This window comes from Alosa sapidissima, chromosome 1 (genome assembly GCF_018492685.1).
Source record: "Alosa sapidissima isolate fAloSap1 chromosome 1, fAloSap1.pri, whole genome shotgun sequence".
NCBI lineage: Eukaryota > Metazoa > Chordata > Actinopteri > Clupeiformes > Clupeidae > Alosa > Alosa sapidissima.
In genome coordinates this window covers 36,302,791-36,323,528 of record NC_055957.1, presented here as the reverse complement: position 1 = coordinate 36,323,528, position 20,738 = coordinate 36,302,791, and the positions used below count along the sequence as shown (strand labels likewise).

General features: G+C 44.3%; 1 protein-coding gene across 7 annotated transcripts in view; it reads left to right on the top strand.

Moving 5' to 3' along the window:
* The window catches only part of fbxw7 (F-box and WD repeat domain containing 7), a 132,261-nt gene that overhangs the window by 8,623 nt on the left and 102,900 nt on the right, over nt 1-20,738 (top strand). Inside the window, exon 2 of one of the 7 annotated variants that reach the window (XM_042094164.1) lies at nt 10,394-10,442. The exons of 5 other annotated variants lie outside the window; for them this stretch is intronic. The gene's annotated coding sequence lies outside the window, so the exon portion shown is untranslated. Of the gene's footprint in view, nt 1-10,393; nt 10,443-17,050; nt 17,154-20,738 lie in introns of those variants that run through there. One more of the 7 variants, XM_042094163.1, reaches the window with a different exon arrangement.

The window sequence follows — 20,738 nt, the reverse complement described above, 5'->3', positions numbered from 1 at the left end:
AATATTTGCCCTGCATCTCAAAAATGAGTCAGGGGTTATCCAACACTCATCAGCTTACATTGCTAAATTGCAGAGACTGACATTTCTTCATTTCCTTGGCAGGTGTTGTAGAGAGCCTTTCCCAGGCCTATTTGCATCACAAGGTTGAGTGAAGGTTTCAAAATGCAGGGTTCCCACGGCCACAGAATTCCTGGAAAAGTCATGGATGTTTGCAATCCCACTTTCCAGGCCTGGAAATTCAACAAGATATTTGATATTTCATTGTGTGAATATCTGTAGTGTGATTGTTTGAAATTGTGAAAATTCGTAGTAATTCCATCAGGAGTCCATGAACAGTTGAACACACAGAGTATTGAAAGTGGTTGTATGTCTCTGGTTCTGGTTGACCTGTAAAGACTCCTGTTGAAGGCATCATGTGCCTTTGTGAGCCCCTAAATGTTTAAGAACTGTCTCTGGCTGGGAAGATAGTTTGACAAATAACAGGCAGGTTGATTTCCCTGGGGCATGCGTGCACATGAACAAGTTTTCTTGATCAAAGAAAATTACACAAAACAGGACGCACATGGCTCTCCACTGCGTAGACTGTTTTCTTTTTATGAAGAAGTGATGACATTTCTGTCATACAGATGACCATACTTATATTTTCTCCACAGGCAGTAGGCTTACGTTTTAAGTCAGAGGGAACAGGTTAGGGAGACTATAAGCTCCTACTCAAGTGGTAACTTACTCAGGAAGTTAAATGCCTGTTTATCACTTGCAGATATAGTATGACTGGTATTGTCATATTTCTAACACCCATTGTATTTTGCACTCAAGATGTTCTGAAGAGGAGCCCTGGAGCTGATCTAGAGTTGTTGCGTAGCATGATGTAAATCTTTTAAGACTTGCTCAAGCCATGCTGTTGCCTGCCTGGCGTGTGTGTATGTGCAGGTGCACCCCCATGAGATAGCTACTCAAGTGGCCCTCCAGAGGAGAACGGGGCCTTTGGGTGGCAGCAGAGCTGGGTCCCGTTGTGTTCTGGGGGGGATGAGGCTGCAGGGCTGCGGGCGACTGGCTCGGCAGCTGGCAGCTCAGTCCAAATGCCTTAAGTTCTATTAGCGAGGATAATCCCCAGGGAGAGTCCAAGTCCAAGACCATGTCTTACGGTGCGTCACACTTTTCTCACACACCCAAACGCAAGCATGCGCTCTTTCACATTCTGTCTTCTGTTTCCCCTCCCTGCCAGCTCCATATTTCCACCCACTCTGTGTTCACATTGTCTTTGTTCTCTCCACTATCTCCGTCTCTCTCCCTATTAGTCTCTAGCGTCTGTGTATCCTCCTTGTAAAGCTGCCTGACTTTCTCCCCAACACATGGCAGCCACCTGCTTTCCAGATTATACACTGAAGGAAGGGTAGCTTGCCCAGGCTTTCGTTACATCTCTCTAACAGTGCATAATAAAGCCCCCCTCTCTGATACTTGTTTTCTCTCTGGGGTGAGACGTGAAAACAATCCTTAATGACGTTTGTACTCCGCAGCAAGCAGACGTCCAAAAATACGATGCACATTTACACACCGGGAACACTGCCAGATGCATCATCACTGGCTTTGTGAAGAGATGTAAGTGATGGTTAGCATTTATGTGCTGAAATAGGGGGAGTAGTGAAAATGGTGGGAGCATAGTGAGAATGTGGGGGTCTCAGTCTCCCCCAGCCTGTGTGTGTGTGTGTGTGTGTGTGTGCCGCTACTCTACACCCATGTCTTTTCCCCTCAAAGGCTCATGACATCAAAGGGGAGCAGCTCTGCAGTGTGGGAGATAACATGCTGCACTACTGAGCTGCAGTTAGCTCCCCCAGATCCCATCCCTCCAGGCCTTGACCTGCTCCCCAGATCCCATCCCTCCAGGCCTTGACCTGCTCCTTAACCAAGGACCCTTGCTCTGGGTTCTGCGTCCATCCGGTCCAGGTCCTTGCTTCATGGCCCAGGTAGCCGGAGGAATGGCTTCCAGGTGTTCTCTCTCTCTCTTCTCTTCTCTCTCTCTCCCTCTCCCCCCATGCTGCTGTGGTTCCCTCTTCCTGCCTGTGTGTATGTCTTGCCTCAGTGCTCTGCCAACTTGGCCTGCTAAGGATGTCCCTGTCTTTCTGGAAGGCACTGATTTGTATGTCTTCCCCCTGGTGTTTGGGTCGTTTCCCAGTGCTCCCTGCTGGGCCATAAAATGGCTCCGTTTTAAGGAACCTTCTTCCATCGACTCCAACAGCACGTGCTGGGTGCTGGCACTAATGAGAGATTTTCTCTCCTCACCTGACCCCCATCTCCCTTATCTTCCATTTGGTCCTCTACATACAGATCGAAAACTCAACATTGTCCATTTCTAGCACTAGGCAATGCAAATTTAACTAAAGAGACTTTTTATGTTTTGATCATAACAGACTTCCAAGCCCCTAGTTTCAGAAGCAGAGAACAGACAAAAGCATTGTTTCTGTGTTCAGAGCCTCCTATGTGCAGTACTTGATTATACGCATCACAATCAGTTAATGCTTTTTATTTGCGCACCAATGTATATTTTGCCATATTTTTGTTTAACTGGCGTTATTTAAAACTAGATACAATTCTGATTTTCCTCCCTATAGAGTACCGAAGCCATGACCTAGCGTTGTCAAGGCAGCAATTATACTGGATCTAAACAAACCAATCTAACCATAGAGGTGACCATAGTGGTGGCTTTCTCAATCTATTTAAATATTTTTACTAGTGCTGTCAAACAATTAAAAATGTTAAATCGCGATTAATCGCTGAATTCCTATAGTTAATCACGATTAATCACATATTTTATCATATGATTAAAATTCTATTATTTTACATTTCTGAACTTTCCAGGAGTCCATATAAAGCAATTATTCTCTATCTTGATTGGGATTCAAATGAAAGCAAAGCAAGTTACTTTATTAACTAAATTTTGTACATTTGTTTATTGACTATTTTGTATTTTATTTCAAATCAAATTTTAAAAGATGTGCAGCAGACCTAAAGCAACACAATATATTCTTCAGAAATATAGCTGATATAAGCTGAAATAAATGCTACCGCAGAAGTGCATGCACAAAATGTAGGTCTACACACATTATTAAGGGCATAACAAACAGAAAATACATACTATATTCATACTATATTCATACTGTATTCATACTGTATTCATACTATATTCATACTATATTCATACTATATTCATTATCTTTGAGTTCAGTTGAAAATAAGAAACTTTTCGACATGAGTGCACTGCCATTGTATAGGCCTACAGTCTATGGTGCACTGTCACTTGCCACACAAATCAGCGCCAAAGTTTTTAACGGGCAAACACTGGATGAACAATGGATTTTATGGAGCAGCGTCGACCAAATATAACCAGAGACTTTCTAATGTGGAGACACAGCACTCAAAAAATACTCCATAGAAATGCATGGGGCTAGTTTGTCACGCCAATATGGCCGTTGTCTACACATATCCCACCCCTTCCTCGGCAAAACGTCCACATGTGGATACATTGAGCCAATCATATGGTGTGTTGTGAAGACATTGTGCCAATCATGTGTTGTGATCTCGCCGCTGGAGCAAGATGGGTGTCGTGAAGCCTTGCGCACACGCATTTCTGCCGAAATGGATGCCCAACGAGTGCCCAAAAAGCGTTGTCAAATGGCCGCCGAGTGGAGGGACTTGCCTAAAAGGACTTTGATATAACTGAATGGTGATTTACACGGCGGCTGGTTTGCAGAGTTGTATTGAAAAGAATTGAATCGAATGTAAATGAATGTTGAAAGCAGAGTGCATCGCACTCATGTCGGCATCGGTGTCCACAGCCATTTAAAACACCATTTAGCCGACCGGGAGTTCAGAACTGCGTTGGTGTTTATTATCTCCATGACTAAAGGAGGAGGACTAGGAGGAAGTAAAGTTCTTAGAATATTTGCTAGGAAGTGTTTGGGAGTTGGAGGACAAGAAACAGTACATCAAAGCCACATAAAGCCAAAGAGTCAAAATAGTAGCAGCCAAAGAGGATTGTTGATAAAAGAACAAGTAACAGTGAAACTCTTTAGCCGGCTCGTAAGCCCAAACAAGTGTGTGCAGCATGCCTTTATGTAGCCTACTAACGGCGCATCATCATAAAGATACATTTAATCTGCATCACGCCCCATTTTAGCGGAAAACAAATAAACATTATATTATTGATTCCACTGGAAAAAACAGCTAGTAATCACACGTTGACGTTTAACAGGACATTAAATCATTTTACTAACACGGCAGTTATGAAGAATTATGTGTATGTAACTTACTAATGTCGAAACTATGTACATTACCAACCTAATTTGTTTGCAATACCCCAATGCAACCGTTACATTCAGAACAAATTTAGCACATAGCTCTGTTCTGTGTTTGACCATGCAACTGGGAAGTGAAATGCCCAGGCTGCTGTTGTCTATGTTACCATGGTTACCAGACCAGCATATATCCCCCATTCTCCTTATGGGTAGGTGCTTTTTATTTCCCTCTCTTCATTGCCTCTCTGTGATCCAAACACGCTCATCATCAGACCCTCAGGTCTTTTCTTTCCCCTGGTGGTCTTTGTTGGCTCTTGGGTTGTCTCAGAATTCACTCTTATTTCATCATTTGAGTTTCTTTATTTGCTACAAGAACAGTTTCCATATCTTGAAGGTTGATTATTCACTGTTCAAAGGAGTGTGTTTAGAATGAGCAACAATAGCCAAGACTAATGTGTCAAGAGCAATAGGCAGGGCAGCAATGCCTGACGCACCAGGGTGAACCTGGCCATGGTCTGTGGTGAACCCCGCTCCCCTCCTCCTGTCTTTTCCTGTTTCCATTCCTGTTGCTGGTAATGGGGTCAGAGAAGGAGGAAGCCACTGGTGAGTAGGGAGAACAACTCACATAATTTCTGACCGCTGCTCCAATTCCCACACCGGCCTTCATGGTGACATCACAAGCATCTTTGTTGTTCCAGAGGATGTCCTGAGCTGAGGGCCATCTCAGTGACTTCAGTAATTTCATAAAGATTATTCCTATGTTTATTACATTTTACATTGATTCATGTTCATGGTCTTTGGTTTGATGTTGGACGTTAAACAAATCTGCTGTGTCTCAAATGGGGCTTCACTGCAGGCCTGTGTGGCGTGTCCCAGTGTGTTCTCGTTCTGTGTGAACCATATTGAGTGCAGCCACTCGGAGTAAAGCCTGCGTCAGTGAGATTAGTCTCCCGTCATTGGTCCTCAGCCACTGGTAAGAGTTGGAGAATGTAGAAACCCTCTGTGTCTCTGCCTTCCCATCCCCATGTGTTCTGTAGATGCACATGAAAGCCTGGGTGCCCTGCTGAGGACAAGTTACAGACTGCAGACAGTATGCACACACACACACACACACACACACACACACACACACACACACACACACACACACACACACAACAAAGGTTAACTTTATCATGGACACAAAAGTCCCCTTTTTCCTGTAGATTAAATGAATAAATAGGATCGTTGGCTTTGACATACTGGGCGCTTTGTTGTACCCGATGGGTATGACTTATTTTCCTTCTCAATCCCCCATTGTCTCCCCTGCAGGAAGGATCGATAGCCATTGACTTGCTATCAGCACAATAAAGCGTGGTATCATGTGGTGGCCAGGGAGTGTCCATCTCTATCTGTCTGCTTGTGTGTGCACACTCGGGCTCCGTCCGGGCTACCTTTCAAAGTCCCACCTTATCTTCTAAATGAAGCCATTATCCTTCTCGAGAGAGGTGATACGTGCCAGCAGAGCCAGCCCTCAATACCTCCCATTCACTGCCTTCTCCCCCCCCCCCCCCTACATGAGGAGGCATGCGCTGCTGCACATCCAGTTATAACTCATCGATTTTTGTGAGTGAGAACCAAGAGCTGGGCCTTTATTGTTTGGCATAGACGGCCCCTTGTGTTTCCTGTGATGACCATCCAGAGTTCAAGGGCTAATTAGGCGGTCAGGGCCCGTTCCCAGGCAGTCCTCGAGGGCTAAGCGGCCTCCTACTGCTCTGCTGTGGTGCGTTTGTCTTGTGACACCGTTTGCATGGACTAAGCCTAGACACTGTATTTATCTTGTAGAGGCCATCGCAAGGGGGGTAGGAACTGTATAGCTTTGTGCGTGGACTGTCGAGAACAGAAGAATGGGTGGGGGTGGAAATGTTACACTTGACCTCATTGGAGAAGGTCATGTAGTTGTATAGATAGATGGATAGATGGATAGATAGATAGATAGATAGATAGATACTTTATTGATCCCCAGGGGAAATTCAAGGTTTCAGTAGCATACAGACAACACATTCACTAACAGCAGAAAAAGTATATAATATAAAAACACAACTAAGCAATAAGGACAGTAGAAGATAAAGAATATACTAAAATACAAATTATACTAACTAACACTTAATATAAATCAATTCTAAAATGTTTATAGGATGATTGATAACAACTTCAGATGCTCACTGTGGTCTACTATAGGCTTTGCTCAGCAGATTAATTCAGTCCGTGTACTCAGAGCACCCAGCACGCTGAAGGCAAACATACTGAAAAATTAGAAGAATTGCTCTTGGGAGCATCCATGGGTCACATAGAAAGCCAGCAGGTTATGGTGGTTATGTATTGCAAGATGACTTGTCAGCAATTCTCACTGCTGGCTGGTTCCAGACTGCACATAGCAAATCTGCTCTCACTTGTTATATTCTCTGACACTGCAGAACTCCCTCCAATAGCTGACTTGCTGCTACTAATTAGACCGATTGAGGTGGTGGTTGGCTTTATTGAAGCTGAAAGGAGCTTCCGTGTGCCCCATCCTCTTGGCGAGGAGGCTGACGGTGCAAGTCTCTTCCTTTGGGCTGTTTTATCGGTCCTGCGGCGGGTTGTGGCAGCTGTCAGCAGTGCCCGGGGCGGGTGGCGCTGCCCCAGACTAGGCTATTAACCCGCCCAGCAGGACCAGTCCTCCTGAGTCAGCAGGACTCTGGTGCAGAGACCAGACTCGGCCTCGCAAAAAGCCCAAGGACGGGAGGGGAAGGTGGGAACCTGGATCACATCTATTGTCAAACCTGCACTGCACTTATCTCTCTTTTTTTCAAATGTCAGACACATGTTTATTCAACAATGTGTTTTTGCCAGTAGCCTAGATCTTGGTCAAATGAACTGCATGTGAAAATAAAACTGTATATTTAATGAGGCAAACTACACCATTAGCACTTATTATTGTTACTTATTTATTGTGTGAAATAAGCTATTTGCATAAACTATACGTGGATATGAGGCTTTGTGTGTTTAGCAATATGGTCAGCAGTTTCAGGTTTCACACAGGGATCCACAGAACTTCATAGTCACACACCTTCAATGGCTGGTAGGAATGATTGTTATGTCTGTGATAGTTGTGTCAGATCAACATACAACATCAAAATAAATTTGACATGACACTAGGGGCTGCAACTAAGGAATAATTCATAATTGATAATGCATTCTTTATTGTCTTGATTAATTGATTTGTAGTTTGGCCTATAAAATGTCTATCAGCGTTTCCCAAAGCCCAAGATGACAGCCTAGATTTTTTTTTGTCCACACGCAAAATATATTCAGTCTATGGTCATGAATAGGTAATCCAGAAAACATTATGCATAGGCCCTATTTTGCCTGACATTGCACATCATCTACTTAGGAAATCATTGCTCCTACATACTTTGGCCTATAATCAAATGCCTGACCTCTATGGAAAGCTGAGAGAGACACTGTAGTTTCTTGGAAAACAATCAGAAAAACTGTGATTTACTGGCACAGAGTTACAGAGGCTAGAATATTGTTTTCTCATTCTGCCGGATAACAAGCATCTCTGAACTGACCACATTTCAGCCCTCTAGGTCACTTGATATGACTTAGAAACACAACTGAGCCCTAGCATCAGGTCTTTTGAAGCTGTGTGCAAAAGGTAGATCAATATAGAACTTACTTTATACTTACTTTAGACTATTATTTGCCAAGGTATGCTCATGTGTTTTGTAAAATGCCCTATGGGAACTCCCCATAGGACTTTTGGTTTTCCAAAATGAATACTGACAATGAAATGCTTACTGTATATGAACCCCTTTGTGTAGAAGCATAATCTTTGTCTCAAATGAAAGGTAACCCATTGAAGTTTCATGCTTGTATTTGGATTAGGGGTTATATGCTTCAGGGGTTCTGATATGGAATAACTATATATGGAATAATAATTTTTGAGTATATCTAGCTAAATCTATCTTTATCTATTGCTAAAAGTTTAAGTGAAAAACAAAGTTAAGTTAAAGTTTTTCCTCTTAAATTACTCACATTTATATACTTGTGTATATTACACAAAATAGTTGATACTTCATTTAATAGTTGACAGCTAATTGATTAATTGCTGCAGCAGTACATTAAACCAAACATTGTTGCCTATGAGTTGCGTAAAGACAAATTAATACATTGTGTTGCATTAACAGAACAGTAGGCCATTGAGTGCAAAGAAATACTCTTAACCAAATGTTGCTAAAAATAGGTTGTGGTCAGAGGTTTTAAAAACTGACATGAATCTGACATCTGGTTAAGTAACCTATAACTAAGCCTCAGGTGCATCATACAAGTTGCTTTTGTAGTTGTAGATGCTTCTCTCCAAACTGAAGCACAGTGTGCTGGGATGTTGTTCAGCAGAGTGTTTAAAAACAGGGTGGAGGGTGACATGGTGTGTGATCTGTTGCTGGCATCACCTGTTTCCTGTGTCGCAGCGCTCCACCCAGCACTTTTCTTCTGAGAGTTTCCAATGTGCAGCCACAGTCATACTTTGGATGTCTTGTATGAAAATGAGATATGTGTTGACTGTTTGCGATCTTGTCACAGTGCAGAGTGTGCAATAAATCATGGTGCTTATATAGATTAAACATAGCCGTTTTTACCGCTGTAATTCTAAGTCACTGGGAGCTGAGCTGAGTAGTTATTGAGCAGTGTCTTTGATAACTTGACATGGACCCTCTGATGCAGGTTCAGAGATCGGTTCGAAGACTAATTTCCTTCTTTACTCCGCTAGCTTTATCGTGGGGATGCTACTAATCTCCTGCGGCTGTGGTTTGGTGAATCTGCCAGTGTGTACAGCGCTTCCTGAATCACTCACAGCCTCAATGCTGTTCAGACCTGATGCTTCTGCCCTCGTACACCCATCAGTCCTTTAACTGGCTGGGCTGGAATGGGTTGTCTTGGGTTCTGTGGACCTGACCGGCTGGGGTTTCTGGACTCAACAGTGTGTGCAGTCGTGGGACAGTGGGGCCATGGAGATATCGACCCCGCTCATTCCCACACTTCTCTCTTCCCCTCTCGGACGAGTCCTGACAATGAAGCCCAGTGTGTCTGTACGGTTTGGGAGCTCGCTCTCCATCTCTCTCTCTCTCTCTCTCTCTCTCTCTCTCTCTCTCTCTCTCTCTCTCTCTCTCTCTCTCTCTCTCTCTCTCTCTCTCTCTCTCTCTCTCTGCCTCTTTTTTAAGCCTCCTTGATGGGCTGTGTAGCTACCTTCCCTGGAGCGGTGAAAGGAGCCCCCTGTTCTGCTGTGGGCCACAGGGTGCTGCTACTGTGGAGGCTCTGTGAGATTGCACACAGGGTGGCAGACACACACCTGTCTGTGTGCATAGTGTTTGCGTTATGTCTGGAGGTTTGATGAGCATACTCTTGCTTGTTTAAAGTGATCTCGGGGCCTCATTTTCTGTGACCCATCATTAGAGTCTTTAGAGATTTTACCCAGCTAGAAGAGTAGGGTGTGTGTGTGTGTGTGGTGTGCAGCTGTATGTTTGCCTCCGGTGTTGTCTGTAATCAGACGGCTGCTACTGCCTACACCTCCTGCTGTGGCTTTAGGCTCTTGCTGGAGTGGCCTGCACAGGAGGCTGCTGGTGACGCCTGTATGCTCTGTGCACTTGACACAAAATTATTAGATAGATACTTTAAAATTCCCAAGGGGAAATTCAAGGTCCCAGTAGCCATACACACAATACACAACAACATAAACAAGATGATAAAAAACAAAAACAAATCCACATGACTAAAATGAACAGTTAAAGATACTAAAACAAGGATCCACATGAATGTACTAAGGATGTATAAGCATGAGTTGCCAGACATAATGGTGAAGAACCAGGTATTTTGTGCCTCCTTTGTCTTTTTATCCAATATTTGAGTTTTCTGGTTGCCTGGAAATGTCTATCCTTTTTTGACTTCCCAGGCAACAGTCTGCTGTTTAGTCTGTGTACCTTGCATGAAATGTCTTTGTAAGGGGAGTGATTTCAGGGTTTGAGTGTGTTGCCCTTCTATTGTTCTTGTGTGTGTTTAAGGCAGAGTGTCTGTGTGTGCAGCAGACAACTCTCTGGAGGAGGCTACCCTGATCTTAGTGTCTGCTGCAGGGTAGGTGAAAAGACTAGACTTTTGAACTTCTGATGTCTATTTATTTGGTTTGTCTGTTTTGGAAATGTTTACAGAATACTGTGTTTCTGCATGAATGAAAAAGTGTGTGTGTGTGTGTGTGTGTGTGTATAGGCATAGAAAAAAAGTAGGGTAGAATAAAAGCGTGCAAGTTTTGCCTGTCTCATTCCGAGTCTTTTTATGGTTTAAACTCACTAGACGCACAGTGTTGGGTTTCAGCATAGTCTGAATAGTCTCCCCTCACCAGTGGAAATGCAATCTGCACGTTTTCTCCCTCCCTCCTTGCATCCCTCTCTCTCTCTCCCTCCTTGAATCCCTCTCTCTCTCTCCCTCTTTGCATCCCTCTCTCTCTCCCCCTCTAGTCTCGGGAATGAATTTGGGGAGTAGATGAATAGAGGCTGATGGATTTAAAGACAATGCAGCTCTTGCTGGCGGGGCAGCTCTGCCCGGTTTGGGCCCGGCTGTTCCCTCATGCCTCGCCTCTGTCTGGTCCAGGGCGCCGCTTGCCGCCTGGCGTCACTCCCCTCCTCTCCAACGCAACACAGCGGCAGAGTAGACTAGAGCAGGCTTTTGGGCTTCAAAGTGAGTTATGAAATGAGTTGGATGTGTAAGTGGGTGTGTGCATAACTGGGTCTCTCCATAATAATGATGGTGATGGGTGGCAAAGGAACTTTCATACCAATATGTGCTTTTGCTCTTGTGTCCTGGTGTGGTCATGGAAACACCTGTCGGTGTGAAACAGTCGATAGAGTTATGGAGATCTAAGTGCATTCTAAATGTGTGTCTGTGTTTGTGTCTGTCTGTCTGTGAACCAGAGCAAGAGAGAACTGGGGGGGAAGGGGGGCTTGGAGCTTTTGGCAGTGCACATTGGGGTCTGTTTGTTCATTGTGTCTCCCCTAATGAAGACAAATGCCTTTTTGAGCTTGTCGGCCCATCTGGCTACCGATGAGTTCCAGGGAAAGAATGAGCATGCGAGAAAAAAAAAACTGTGAGGGGCCATGGTGGCTGGACCCAGGCCAGTGTCTCGATGCTTTCTTTTCCTGACTAAGAAGGCAGTGGACCAGATGTGTCTTATCCTGGGCGTTACTCTGTCCAGAAGGTCATCTTGTCACCTTTGGGTCATATGTAGTGGCACCCTCTCTTTCTTCTGGACCCCCCCCCCAAACACACATCCTTTGCCCCTCAACCCTGTCTCTCTCACACACTCTAGATCTATCTTCTTCAGCTGCTTGCCATCTTCATATTGTATCTGTTTGTGTCAACTTTTAAAATGGTCTTCCTTTCATCTCTTCCATCCCATAATATATACTTGTTGTCTACTACCTGTCTTTTCCTCATGCTGTGACACAGCTCTGTCCTCCTGACTCCATATTTCAGTATTGAAGTGAAAAGTTTTTTTGGGATGTTCTTGTCGGGGAGAGAGTGGCTCAAACAGAGAAACCTATTTCTGCCAGCCTGCTGTTTAAGTCATATGCCTGTTAGACTGGCCCACTCAATAGACCTATTGTCAGGGTTTGTCTCTGTTTTTCACAGTAAAATTCTTTAGCGCTTATCACATTTGGATGAAACAACACAGGGACGAATGAGAGATGGAAATGTGCTTTTATTTACATTCTGGTAAAGCAGAATGTTTTAGATTACAGTTGCATTTCAACATTGGGGGAAAAACACTTTATAAACTTAAATAATTTAGTTATAAATTTGTGTTTGGATCCATTTGAAATAGGCCTATTTCACAAATGCTATGGCTGAAAATCCATGCACTACAACTATAGCCAAAGTTATAAACCAAGCAGTGTTTTCTACATGTGACTTTCCACTCTGCCGAGAATAATGGCATTTTTTTTCTCTGAGTCTGCAGACACAGATATGATTCCTTGAAAAGAGGGCAGGGTCAGACTGAGCTCGCTCCATCACAGAATGTTTCGCTCCTCTGGGGGGAGATTGCGGTGCTCTCCACTCCCAGTTCCTGCTCAGGTTGGGTCTGCGTGTCAGGCTTTGTTTAAAATGTTCACTGATCCACAGGCAGCATTCCAAATCCAGACCTGAGCCCTGTCTGCGCTCTGTATCCTCAAGCTGTGGAGTAGGAAAAAATAGAAGAGGCCAGTAAAACTGGAGTTTTTTGAATGGAAATCAAACAGGAATGTGTGTGTGTGACCACCCTAAAGAAACTGTGAAAAGCGCATCATCTCCTCCTCTGGCATTCCTCCCCCCACCCTGTCCTGTTTGTCTTTTATGAGTTTGGCATCGGCTGCATTTCTTCTCTGTGTCCTCTGTAACTCGAGCTGCTCCAAGACCAGCCTGTCTTTATGGGTCCCTCAGTGCGGGTGAAACGTGAGCCTGCCAGTGGGGCTGCGTGTTGGGCCTCATTGGCGTGGCAGACAGGGCAAGGTGTCATCAGGTTTTAACCTGCTTGGTGTGAAGTGCTCCGGAGCAGAGGGGGTCTGGGTGTGGAGGGAGTGGAGGAAATGAGAGTGCATTCCTGCGGTGGAGACACATTCTGCCCTGAAAAGGCTGATCCAGGGTCAGGTTCGGTGTTTGGCCAAGGTTAGTAAACCGTGTGGGGACCGCCGTGCCCAGAACAGCTGTTAAAGAGTGCAGCGTAACTAGAGACTATCCCATAATGATTTATGAGGAGTGTCCATCACAGTGACTTTCTCCTGTCCTCCTCCTCAGCCATCGGGCAACAATTTTTGTTCATCTTCCCAGAGTGACTGTTTGTCTAGTCCATGAACAGGATAAGGTGAAATTGGAGTTTCATTTGAACAAAGTCAAATCTACATATGGCAAAAAAGTATTACAAGCTATACACTAACGTATAAATTAGGGCTGGGCGATATGGACCAAAACTGATATCCCGATATTTAGGGGCTGATTGGCGATATACGATATTGATACGATATTGATATTTCAAACAGAAAGAGCGAAGTGCTTCATATATTCACTCAACACAACAATTATGACAACACAGCCGGTTTTAATTATATTCATTTCAGACTGCTCTAACAGAGCTGTGCAAAAAGGTGTAAACAATAACATATACCAATAGGCATACAATTGCTCTGAGGGCTGTGCAAATAACAATATTCGGTCGACCCTGATTGGCAACACAGGCCTACAGCTTTACAATAAAGGTAACACAAAACATAGGCTACCGTTAAAAGCCAATATAATAAACCAATTGGCATACAGATAGAGCTGTGCAAATAAGAAAAAAGTAGGCTACACAGCACATACCTGTTTGTAAATATTTAACTGCAATATTTAACTGAGTAGGGCTGGGCCAGGATATGGACCAAAACTGATATCCCAATATATTTTGGAGCTGATTGGCGATATACGATATATATCGATATTTTAAACAGAAAGAGCTAAGTGTTTCGTATTCACTCAACCAGCTTTAATTATAATGATTTCAGACTGCTCTAACACAGCTGTGCAAAAAAGTGTAAACAATAACATAGGCCTACAATAGGCATAGGCTACAGTTGCTCTGATAAAGCTGTGCAAATAACTAAAGACCAAAAGTTGACCCTGACTGACAACGCAGGCCTACATTGTACTGCACAATGCAATATTTTGGGCACAAAAATATTGAAAAACCTGCAGTTTTGTCACACAATGCAGTTTTTTTTACCCGTAAGGGTTTGATGGGGCCTAGATGACTAGCAAATGTAGCCTATGATGGCCTAGACCTGTTGCTATCAACAACAAAAATAGTTTTAAACAATTAGGCTACTTAAACAACGTAACTGAGTCACTCATCAAGAGTGTGATAGACGCTACCGTCGTTTTGTATGCGTTCATTTTTGCATGTTCCAGTTCGTAAGAAAAATCCCTATGCACGATTGAATGGGGTTTCAGGAATCATAAAAGATGTTGCCCCTAACTGCTCGCGAGTCCCCGCGTGCATATCCTCTTAATAAAATCAGCGTGTAGGTTGTCTCCCTGAGGACTTTAGATCTGCTACTGTATTAGGGGTTTGCACCGACGTCACGTTCTGGCCGGTAACTATGGTAACCCAGCACGCGCGGCCATATTGGCGATACTCAGTGAATGAAGTACAATGGAGTATTATGCACTTTGGATATCTTATGTGATTGTAGTTTGTCTAAACAACAGAAAAGCTCATCAAAATGCATCTAAGATGCAAAGGCATATATGGCAGGACTTGGACCACAAGAAAAGGCGCGATATTTCGAGAAATTACGGATTATTGGCAGTGCAGATCCATATGATTTGGGTGAGGGAGACGAAGTACCAAGTTCAACCACAAGCGCCCCCCTTCCTCTGATAACTTCTGGCATTATTGTCCCTTCTCCCTGGTTTTTTAATAACTTTTGGAAGTTACACCAGATGTTTTTCTCAGTCTGACCTATTGGTACAACCTAAAACATGGCAATAATTAACCATTTTCCTTGACGATGTTAGGGATTTACTTCAGTGCCTAATGCTTTCTAATGAGGCAAGTATCTCCAATATGGCCAGATCTGATGACACGCCGTGCAAACCCCTAATATCGCTAAACGCAAGCATTCATCAGTGTATTTAAATGAGCTAGGCTATGTACCAAAATTACATTTTACCGTGACTCGAAGACCTGTAAACAGTGTTGTAACTTAAATCTGCGTGTACAAAACTGCTTGGAGCTCCAGTGGAATTTTGATTTCACAACGAGAATTCTCGGTCTAGCCGTTGATGTGCCGACGGAATAGGCATCAGCACCAACCTCTGTTGGGGCGCAGTTGAGCAGAGCTGCGGCTATCTGAATGGTCTGAACACAGAAGAGCAAGTGGCTTTGATAAAATGGCCCATTATTTGACATAATACCGGTATTACGATATTGTCTCAACTACATATCGTTTTCAAAAACATATCGGTCGTAGTCGTAATACTGATATATCGCCCAGCCCTAGTATAAATATGTGTTGTTTTTTTAATTTTTTTTAATTTTTTGAAGAAAGCATTTTTGGGGGCTTTTTGCCTTTATAAGTAAAGGACAGTGAAGAGTGACTAGAAGCAAGTGGGAAAGAGAGATGGGGTGGGATCGGGAAATGCCCGAGGGTATTTGAACCCGGGTAGCTGTTTGCACTAGGACCCCGCTTCCGCTACAGCGCCCTCCCATACATGTTGTTTTAGGTCAGATGTGTAGACAATGTAGGAATGCTTGATGACTTGGACAACCTGCATTGTTTCCATCTGATTCAGTCAGTGGTCATACGTGGTCTCCGTCTGGGCCGGATCCCATGTCCGGTTGTCAGTCTGATGTGAACCCTGGGTGAGGGGGCAGAGTGGGGCGAGTTTTGTAACTTACATGTTTGATCTTGTGAGGCCTCAGTCTCCCTCCATTATTCAGGAAGCATTTACCTGCTGCACTTGTGTTGGGTTGTCGTGAGCATGCAGCTCTGGTTTGCTGCAGAAGAGGTCAGGAAGCTGTCTCGGAGCTTGTTGATGTGAGAGGGCAGCTTGTTTAAAACCTAATGCTTGCTTTTAAGGTAGTGAATGGGAACTAAACCTACTTTAAATAACAACAGCTGACTAGATCAACAAACATTCCTCTAGAGGATCGAAGGAGCCGTTTTCTTCAGACCCCATGTGGGATCAGAGACAAAACAACACGATTGTAACGTTCTCCTCAAAACCACACCAGGAAAGTTCACCAGATGTCACAGAACTGTGTATTTGTTTTTGTTCAAATTTGAAAGTGGGTGTTGTTGTATCCTGTTATCGTCCTTGGGATCTGGATGTCCTTTATGGTTCATGTTTCCTTACATTAGCAAACAGGAAGACGTCTGGGCAGACATGCTAAGGCCTGGCCTACAGCAATACTTGTCACAACCCCCACCTGGGACGCGTAGCACTGATAAGGCTAATGCAGCTGATAAGGCTTTCAAATGTCTATGAAGGTGGATTTCCATGTTGCCATTCGCCTGCTTTCAGACTGGTGTCACTTGAGTTACTGTGATAAAACATAGTCAGTTAACCTATAGCTTTGGAGCATTGTATGCATTTGTGCAAACTAATGCTGTGTTTTTGTTGGTAAGATTATTTTTATCGCAACAGCCAAACTGCTCATAACTGTAAAGATTTCTGGTCTGACGAGCAACAAGTCATGGTGACTAAAATAAATGTCTCATGTTTGTGTGACCAACATTTCCCATCTGTTGCCGTGTGTTGCTGCCTCAGCTATGTTCTTGATATAAATGTGTTTTAGATCAGGATTAGGATTGTGTGAATGGCCTAATGGTGGGAAGGCATCTGTAATCCACTCTGGGAATGGCCCGTGAGTTCAGTGGTCAGCCATCTCCTGCAAAGTAGCAGGAGTGTGAAGTGGTCGTCCTCTCCTCTGTGTGTTGTTGACCATAAATTGTCAAGCAATTGAAGTCCTTCCACAGGGAACTCACTTGATGATTTCAGTTGGAAAAAGTTGATGTTATGCTAATGAAATTATTATGAATTAATTATTAATTCATTTATTATTAATTATGAATTATTATTAATGAAACTAATTTAATGAATTTGAAAAAAATACAGTGCAGAGTATTTGGTGTGAAATGGAGCTACACCAATGTCCTTGCATCCTGTATTCTGTTCACTCAGACAAAATGTGTTCTTGGAGTTGCTGCTGGATTTAAAACTGCCCTTCCTCAGCAGTTAATCTCCACTCTCCCTTCTGCAAGGACGCTGCCCAAGGTAACTGTGCTGTAATCAGGGGCTACCTGTCTTGGTCTCAGGCCATATGTCCTTCTCCACCCTCCCCTCTCTGTCCCCGCTCTCCTCCTTGTGTGTCTGTGTGTGTGCGTGTGTGTGAGCTGCCTGAGCCAGGTGCGTTCCATCTGGAGGTGTGTCAGCCTGACGAGGATCCGCATCCCTCAGATATGCTGGGATTAGCCCACACAGACTGCATGCTGGGGGGCGATTAGAGCTGTTGCTAAGCATGTGTTGGGGCGAGATGCTGGAAGCACATCTTTTTCTCTCTGAACAGCTCTTTCTCTGACTCTCTACTCACCTGACCTGCTGACCTGGTGCTCCTAGTGTTTGTAAAAGTGCTCAGGTGGCTTATGACTGTGTTCCTGTACTCTGCTGTCTCCTTACCCCATGATTATAGTCACCCTCTCTTCCCCTCTACTCCAAATATATTTGTGGCATATTTGTGGTGTATGAGCTGCACAGATTAACCTTGTTAACCCTCCATATGCTCTATATCCCTGTGTTTAACCTGAGGGAGAGGATTCAGTTTATCTGAGCCCTCAGATGTAGAGTTTGTCTAATGCAATGAGCTGAGTTCTGGTCAAAGTCTCATTCTGAAGACTTGGCTGGCAGAGTAAGACTCTTGAGCTGGTGATGGAGATGTATTGTGCTTAAGGAATGAGATTTCTGTAGTTTTTACTAGTCCCTCTGGATTGTTAGTATTGAGCCTAAGCTGATTTTACTCACACACACATTGTTGAGGTATTTCCTCTCATTTCCCGTTGGTTTTACAAGTGCGTCACCTCCAATGAGCCTAATCCCATTACAGTTAATGGTGCTCCTGAAGGGTCTCATTTTCACTATTTGATTATGATTTGAAGTCAACTCTAAATCAGCCCGGGACGAGTCACAACAATGACTTAGTTGAAAATCTGTCTAGCGTAACTCTGACCAAACTGTGCCACTGAAATTGTTGTTATGACTGCGGAGAACAACATTTCCTGGAAAAATTATTGATATCCTCACTGTTTGCTTTGGAGTTGCTTTTTCTGAGATCTAAGCTTATCTGTCTAGATGGACCAGTGTCACATTTCTCACACTCTTTGGGCCTACAGAAGATTGTTTTCATGGCTTGCTGTTATGCAGTCATTCTTGCTCATACACTTTAATGGTTGTTTTCAGATGTGGAGGAAATTAATTTGATTAATGATACGACTGCGTCTGGGAAAAGCATTAGAGGTCAAATGTATCTTTCTGTATGATGGATGAAGGGGAACGTGTTTTTGTCCTCTTTTCTTCCCAGTAAGCCTCCCTTTCCTCTTTGCCCATCCCTGGGCCCCCCAGTTCTCTCATCGCTTGGCTGTGGAGGCCGCAGCAGGCGCTCCATTCCCTCCTTGTTTTCTCTGCATGTTTCTAAAACGTCTGCAGACATCTTCCAGCTGCCAGTCTTCTCCATTACATGACGGAGGGTTCTCGAGTATTCTTTTCTGCTGTACCTTTTGTTCCACTTGTACTGGTAGAAAAGATGCAGATGTACTGTAAAACACTAGCTGTCAAGGGCAGCAAGACTTTCCTTTGTCATGTCATGGAATGGGGAAGTGTACCCCCCCCCCCCCCCCCTTGTCTTGAGGTCTCAGGGGAGGGCTGAGAGGACCTGAGGAGGGAAAGTTGTCCTTGTCTGCACCCCCTCTCTCTGAAAAAAGCATCTTTAAAGAAGTGTTTCTGAGCTTGGACTACGGAGAGGGGTGTTCAGGGTTGGACAAGAGCATCCATCACAGACAGGTTTTGTTTTTCTCTACACTTTTACCATTTCCCAAGGTTGAGGAAGGGGGGGGTGGGCATTCCTGGTGGGCAAACCCACGTCTGAGCTCTTAAACATGTGGATCTGTGATTCAGTCTCTCTGCAGAGGTCCATCAAAGTGCATGTCGGCAAGTACTGTTTTTCCTGTAGCTGTTTTGGCCGGCAGACTAGACCTTTTGCTGACCCCCAGGCTGAGCTGAGGCTGCATGCTACACATTATAGGAGGTGATGTGATGTGGTGTACTCAGTCTCTCTGCAAAAAGCTCAAGCACATCAGGCTTGCATCACTCGGGAGAGGAAAGACAGAACCCAAGTCCGCTCTCACTGCTGGTGCAGGCTACTCTATTACTGGGGCTGAACTGGCACAGTGAGGATTGCCAAAGTGGTTATAAACTGCTGGCACATCCATTTGTTGGACCTGTTTGTGGATAGGAAATCCCACCAGTGTTTACGATGTGAACCAGACACTGGAAAGGAAGATGACTAAAAGGCTCAATGATCTGTCACCATGACTACACAGGCCCGTTTTCAGACTAGTCTGCTAAGGCCGGGGATTTACTTGCTTTTAACAACATACGTGCATCATGGCTGCGCCGCATATCTTGTGTCCGGCTTTGCACGCCCTCAAAAATGAATGCAACCCGTTAGCGAGATTCAAAATAGTGGTAGTATAGGTGCAGTATGTGACTATACATGAGTAAGCAAGTCCGGCTTTATTGACGACTTCGGGTCTGTAACATGCATAGTGCTCGAGTCGAGGTTTCATTCACAACGCAGCCAGTTGGAACGCTTGATCAAGTATATCCCCAGCCTAATTAGTGGTGCTCCCAACGGTGAGGAATCAGTCCGGTATCAGTCAGGTATTTCGTCACATTGCCGTATGTGCTAATTGTCACATTTGATGCTGCTGGCTTCCTGGCCTGTTCATATTATGAATAGTGATTCATGGCCTCACACCACATTAAGAATGTAGTCGTGATGGTTTTAATAGGTCTTGGAAACTGCAATTAAGAGCTTAAACACAGCTTTACATGAATCTTAAGCCCATTTGGACTGTAACTATTTACTATACTAGCCGTCTGATGGTGTGTACAGTGCCTGGGATTGGTAGGCATCCGCTATCTGGGAATGCTAGAACGGATGTTCTCAAACATAATGGGCCACATGTTGTCTCTGGCCAGCATGTGGGGCTGGTTGGCTGCGGCTGTTTTGACAGTGCTGTGATGGTTATCATCTGTTTGGGCTCAGTTGAAGCATCAGAGGCGGAAGAGAACTGAGAAGGCGGAATGATCACATTGAGTGTGTGTGAAGAGAGGAAGTGCCTCAGGCTCCCGTAATTGCCAGCCCAAAGTGTGTGTGTGTGTGTGTGTGTGTGTGTGTGCATGTCCTGGTGGTCTCTGTAAAGGAGAATCGAGAGTCCCAGGGGCCCAGTGAGCTGGGACCAAAGGTGAATGAAATGACTTGAAGATGGAGGAAAAGAATCAGTGAAACTCTGATCACATCAGTGTGTTGTGTTTGCACGCATTCAACATGTGCTCAGTGCCCCCAGCTCAGCTGCTCTCATAAAGCCTCTTCTCGCCAGCATTATTGTCTCACTGGAAGACTGCTACTTACTTACTTACAAACACACACACACACATACATTCCTTTCACACGCATCTCTATCTTAGCACATATCCTCCTCCAGATGGCCTCTTGGCATGTTTGCTCTCCAATGACCGCTCACGATTGTCTGGCACATGCACTAACTCTCTCTCTCTCTCTGTCTCTCTCTCTCTCTCGCTCTC